The sequence below is a fragment of the Mercenaria mercenaria genome, chromosome 1 (assembly GCF_021730395.1).
Source record: "Mercenaria mercenaria strain notata chromosome 1, MADL_Memer_1, whole genome shotgun sequence".
Lineage (NCBI taxonomy): Eukaryota > Metazoa > Mollusca > Bivalvia > Venerida > Veneridae > Mercenaria > Mercenaria mercenaria.
In genome coordinates this window covers 58,889,940-58,895,939 of record NC_069361.1, presented here as the reverse complement: position 1 = coordinate 58,895,939, position 6,000 = coordinate 58,889,940, and the positions used below count along the sequence as shown (strand labels likewise).

The 6,000-nt window shown below is 37.9% G+C and overlaps 1 long non-coding RNA gene across 1 annotated transcript; it reads right to left on the bottom strand.

Annotated features, from left to right (window-relative positions):
* Positions 1-1,808: 1,808 nt before the first annotated feature.
* Positions 1,809-3,720, bottom strand: LOC128555232 (uncharacterized). Its single transcript, XR_008369903.1, has 2 exons — positions 2,448-3,720; positions 1,809-2,134 (listed from the first exon to the last, which is right to left on the bottom strand). It is a non-coding gene; the product is annotated as an uncharacterized LOC128555232 (long non-coding RNA).
* Positions 3,721-6,000: the final 2,280 nt, after the last annotated feature.

The window sequence follows — 6,000 nt, the reverse complement described above, 5'->3', positions numbered from 1 at the left end:
AAACTTACTTCAGTATTTTTTTCATTTTGAACAGGGGCCTCAGTTTAATACCCCGATTTCTTTTTTTCCGAGGTCGGGCGATCTCTATTTTTTAAGAACGATGACGTTGTATTTTCGATGTTAGAGCTGGCTACAATTTGAATATCCATATCAAGCGGGTTTTCGACATCTTTATTATCGGAATTCGATGTTTCTCTGATAATTTCCTTTTAAGTGGGATATTTCTTTCTCCGTGCTATTTATCTTAATTTCATTGTTGCGATTCGTTGTTTCAAGGATGGAAACACGTTCCGTGTCTTGTGCTCTGCGTTTTTTAAGATCTCTAATGTCAACAATAAGTTCTCATATTTGTGCTTTCATTTGTGCTATTACCACCATGACAGATTTTGGCAAGCATTCTGTGGGAATATCTTCACATGGTTCTGATTTAATGCTCCTCGGCTTTTTTGTAAAAAGAGCACTTATTACTTTAGGATCGCCATTATTAAGATATTCCTGCAAAGCAAACAGTCACTAGCGTTTCTCTTGGCGCAATTTTCAAGTTTCATAGTGCGACAGGTCACAAGAACACCCAGGGGGGCATGAATCATATTGCCTCGCTCTGTGCAACAATATATTCCGATACATTGAAATATTGCCATCGTCTGCTTTAGTCAGTTGCATAAGTTTTTCAACGTACAGATCTTTTGGAAGATTATATAGGGAATTGTCAAGTTGTATGAAGAATTGTTGGTTAGATATAAGCTGACTATTTTCAATCAATATGTTATGTTCGTCTTGAGCTGTAATGGATTCGTCGTGATTTAAGGTTAAATAGTAAGCTGATGCTGCACCTAATGTTTTCGTAGCTAGGTTGTAGAAACGATATTTGCTCTGAGTCTGCGGTACATGCAGCTAACTGTATTTGCCCATTGCAATTGGTGTACACTGGAACAGGTGCGAGTGTAGCTAGATCTGGCTGCGAGCGACATTTTTCGCCAGATGACGGCATCTCATAGGCAATGAATGGGGTCTTGACCTCCGTATTATCATTTAAGATTTATTATTGTTATTATACCACACTTATATAGCACTCTTTTCATACAAAATATGTGCGTTCAAAAGTGCTTTACAAAAACATAAAGAACACATACATACATATACATACATGTAATTATATTGGTAAAAGATTAAAAGGAATAGTAATTAAAACAAGATCATCCATAAATCATGTTCAACGTTAAATTACATTACGCGAGCAATCCCTTTCTCAACACGAAACAAACCTGTCATGGTTTGTTTGTTTTGGGTTTAACGCCAGTTTCAACAGTATTTCAGATTTTGTTATTTTATATAACATGTGTGAAAGAGATGCCTTTTCAAAGATTTTTTAAATATGGACAGTGAGCTTGAATCTCTGATGCTTGCTGGAAGGGCATTCCAAAACTTTGGAGCTGCATGCTTGAAACTTCTTGTAACAATTGGTAAATTTCTATTTCTAGATTTAACCTCCCAGATAGCAGACATGCGTTGGCCCAACGTTGGGCCAACGGCAGACTCTTCGTTGGGCCAACGGAGATTTCTAACGTTGGCCCAACGCCATTTTGCTAATTGGCGCAACGTTGGCCCAACGGTTGGTACACCGTTGGCCCAACGACTTGAATCCTACACTTATCGTTGGCCCTCCATTGGGCCAACAACTGGTATTCTGCACTTATCGTTGGCCCTCCATTGGGCCAACAGCATTTTTTCGACTATGATGGTTGGTTCAGCGTTGGGCCAACGCTATCCCAACGATTACGAAACTAAAAAAAGGACTAAAACTAGCATTATTTGGAACATATTTTATTTTATAGTTGAGATTTTGTTAAAATTTGTTTGCAATTTCACTGAAGAATTATAACAGAAAATTTCATCACTACAACATATCAAATATTGATTCCAGCCTTTTACAAATCTAAATATTTTTCTTTTTTTAGTCACTGATTAAATCCTACTAAAGTGAATTACTGTCTGTATATTAACTCATTATATATCCAAGTTTTGTTTGATTGTTTTCTTTTTCTCACTGAAGTTGCTGCTTTCTTTTTTCTTCTTGTTTTTTCTTGTGCACCACAGTGCTATGCACTCCATTATTACTCTCTTGAACAGCAACCTGTAAAAAACAAAAATTGATAAAAATAACTAAAGAAATGCACATAAACCTCTGTACATGAACTTGCGTGAAATGTATGAAATTTGTTTTTGTCTGTATTTAACCGAGAAAAATATGTCAGAATTAACGAGAATATGAGTTATTTTATTTAAAGAATTTAATACTCAACACAAGTGCCATCCGCCAGCTTTAGATAAAAGTATTTAACATATGTTCAAGTCACATGGATATTACTTGCATACAGGATAAAATTAAAAAATTCTCTGTAAGATTCCGCAACTTTATCAAAAAATATTCAAAAACTTCTACTTACAGTGTATAGCTGGTAGACCGGGTTTTTGTTAACTTTAGATCTATCACATGTATAATAGTTTCCTTTACTTCACATATATGCAGCTAGAAATCTGGCCTAGAGAGTAAAATTAACCACATTTTCTGGGATTTCTTGCATAACCCGGGTTAACGAGAGTTCATGTTCTGGAATACTCAACAGATTTATTGTAAACATTTTATGACTGTAGAAAATTAGATATTTGTTATAGAGTTAGTAGTGGGTTCTTTTTCATTTTTTTTTTCACATTTTTTTTCAAGGTAGTAGATTTGAAAATGTCATTATGGCTGCAGTTAAGTTTAATAAGCCCAAATTTAACTGATTATGAATTGGTGCAGAAAAGTATTTAATTATTAAACAAATATTGCATGTTACACATACACAGCGTGTATACCTGTAGGGGCTTATGATAAAACAGTCACCTGTAAAATATATAATCATTATATCATAACATGGACTTCTAATAGGTCAACGTTGGGCCAACGTTGGGCCAACGATGTTTTCTCTGTATAAGTCTTTGTCTGAAAATCAATATTGGGCCAATGCAGAGATATCTGTGACTGAAATTCAAAGTTGGTTCAACGTTGGCCCAACGGCTGTATTTACAATACTTATTAATCATTGTTGGGCCAACATTGGCCCAACAACGATTATCCTTTGACGGTTTTCCGTTGTTGGCCCAATGACTTCATGTTTATAGGGCTGTGAACCTTGACCTTAAGTTATCAGAATATTTCCATGAATGCATCACTGACCAGCTCTGCAATATATACATATAATTCCCGCCATAAAGGCAGTTCTTAGATAAAACTTGAATAGCTCACAACTGTGTCTTTCTTGTTTATTACCTCACGTTAGTGAAATCCCGGAATGAAAATAATACAAAAACATTACATGGTGTCAGAAAATTTGGAAACTTAAACGATGGAATTAACAGGATTAAGTTCACCTGTAATTAACTGGGATTCCAGTAATCTCCCAGAACAATGGGAAAAATTTCAAAGACATGTGGAGTTAATGTTTTCTGGTCCGTTGAAGGAAAAATCGGAACAAGAGAAAGTGTCGTATTTGCTTATATGGATTGGTGATAAAGGAAGAGACATCTATGCTACCTGGACAGACATATCAGCAGAGAACAGAAAAAAGTTGGACTTCCTTTACGAGAGGTTTAAGGCACACGTTCAGCCTGCTTTAAACCCCATATTTGCGAGATACAAATTCAACAACCTCATTCAAGGAAATGACACTATTGACGCTTACGTTACAAAACTAAGATTGAACGCAAGAGACTGTAACTTTACAAACAGTGACGAGATGATCAGAGACCGAATCGTTTTCGGGACAAGTTCATCGAAGATAAGAGAAAATTAATTAACGTGGGTGCTGACCTTTCGCTATCAAAAGCCATTCAAATAGCGCAAAATCACGAATACTCAGTACAACAATTACAAACCATGTCAAGAGACCAAGATATACATCACGTTAATCGAAGTCAGAGAAGGCCTGAAATCCAGCGACAAAGACATCCGCAGTATTACCAGCAAAAACCCGCAAGAGGTTCGAACAATCGCCAGGACACGAGTAAATGTGGCAAATGTGGACATACACAGCATAAAACTGGAAATGTGTGCCCAGCTCAGGGAGCAGAATGTTACGCGTGTGGAAAATTGAATCACTTTTCATCTGTGTGTAGATCAAAGAAAGTTTACGACATTCAATATGACAGTGCTAACGGATGTGATAGCTTGGATTACAATGATGAAGACACCCAGGAGTTTTACGTTGACACGGTAAACAATTCTTCTCATCCTGATCGTGCATTTGTCACCCTACATGTTGGCCCCTCCTGTTCCCCTATAAAATTCAAACTTGACACAGGTTCTCAAGTAAATATCATTCCCTTGGATAAATTACAAAGCCTTGATTATAGTGCCCCGTTGTTACCCCCAGACAGCAAACTATCATCTTACACTGGGAATGAGTTACCTGTAGTAGGTAAGATAAGAATGCAATGCTCTTACAACGGTATCACTACACAATCACTGTTCTATGTTGTAGATTGTAGTGCACCCCCACTAATTATACTACAGACCTCACTTGACCTTAAACTCGTACAGTTAACATATTCCGTGGTAAATACAGGCAATGCAATGATCACAGAGCAGGTTAAAACGGAATTTAAGGATTTATTCCAGGGTGTAGGACTACTCCCTGGAACATGCAAATTACACTTGAAACATGATGCTGTACCCGTTGTTAATCCCCCGAGACGCGTCCCTGAGGCTTTAAGGACACGACTTAAAGCAGAATTAAAACGTTACTGAGCCTACAGATTTTGTCAATTCTCTTGTCGTTGTTGAGAAACCTAAAACTGGAAAACTTAGGATTTGTCTTGACCCAAATGCCCTAAATGAGGCAATAATGAGACCACATTACCCTATGCCAACACTCGAAGATGTTACTACGCGTCTTGCCGGTTCTGAGTATTTTAGTATACTTGACATAACCCATGCATATTGGAGTGTAAAACTTGAGGCCGAATCTTCGTACCTTACATGTTTCTCTTCTATATTTGGTCGTTATAGATTCTTAAGACTCCCTTTGGCATAAAAAGTTCCCAGGATATTTTCCAACGCAAGATTCATGAAATCTTTGAAGGACTATCAGGCATCACAACAATTGTTGATGATTTGCTGATAAGTGGGCGCTCAAGACAAGAGCATGACGAAAACCTACGTCGCGTACTCGAACGTGCGCGTGTGAGCGGTATTAGGTTTAACCCCGAAAAATGTGTAATTGGTGTCACTCAGGTGCCATTTTTTGGCCACCTCATTACATCTTCCGGCTTGAAAGCAGATCCGAAAAAATTGAGGCTGTCACCAAATTAGGTATCCCAAAGAATCGAGCAGAACTTGAAAATGTGCTCGGTATGGTCAATTATCTTCAGAAATTTGCCCCAAATTTAGCAGAGGTTACAAGCCCGATGCGCGTCTTGCTTAAAAAAGATGTCGAATTTATATGGGATCAAGCCCAAACGGAGGCGTTTGAGCGCATGAAGCAAGTAATTACCGAAAGCCCAGTTCTAGCTTATTTTGACCATAAGAAACAGGTTACCCTTGAATGCGACGCTTCCAAATATGGTATTGCTGCAGCCATTATGCAAGATGGCCGCCCATTGGCATTTGCATGTAAAACTATGACCCAAACTGAGACTGGTTATGCCCAAATCGAAAAAGAAATGTTAGCCATTCTATTTGGGTGCAAGCGATTCCACCAGTATGTTTATGGTAGACACGTGATTTGTCATTCAGACTGCAAGCCCTTAGCATCAATCATGAAAAAACCATTGGCTGCAGCCCCACCCCGTTTGCAACGAATGATGTTGCAATTGTCAAAGTACGACATTGAAATTCGCCACATAAGCGGAAAAGATATTCCGATTAGTGATTTGCTTTCAAGGCAGCCCTTATCTGAAACATCAGAAATAGATGGCCTTGATTTGCATATACACACAGTTTTGCAAAGTCTGTTTATC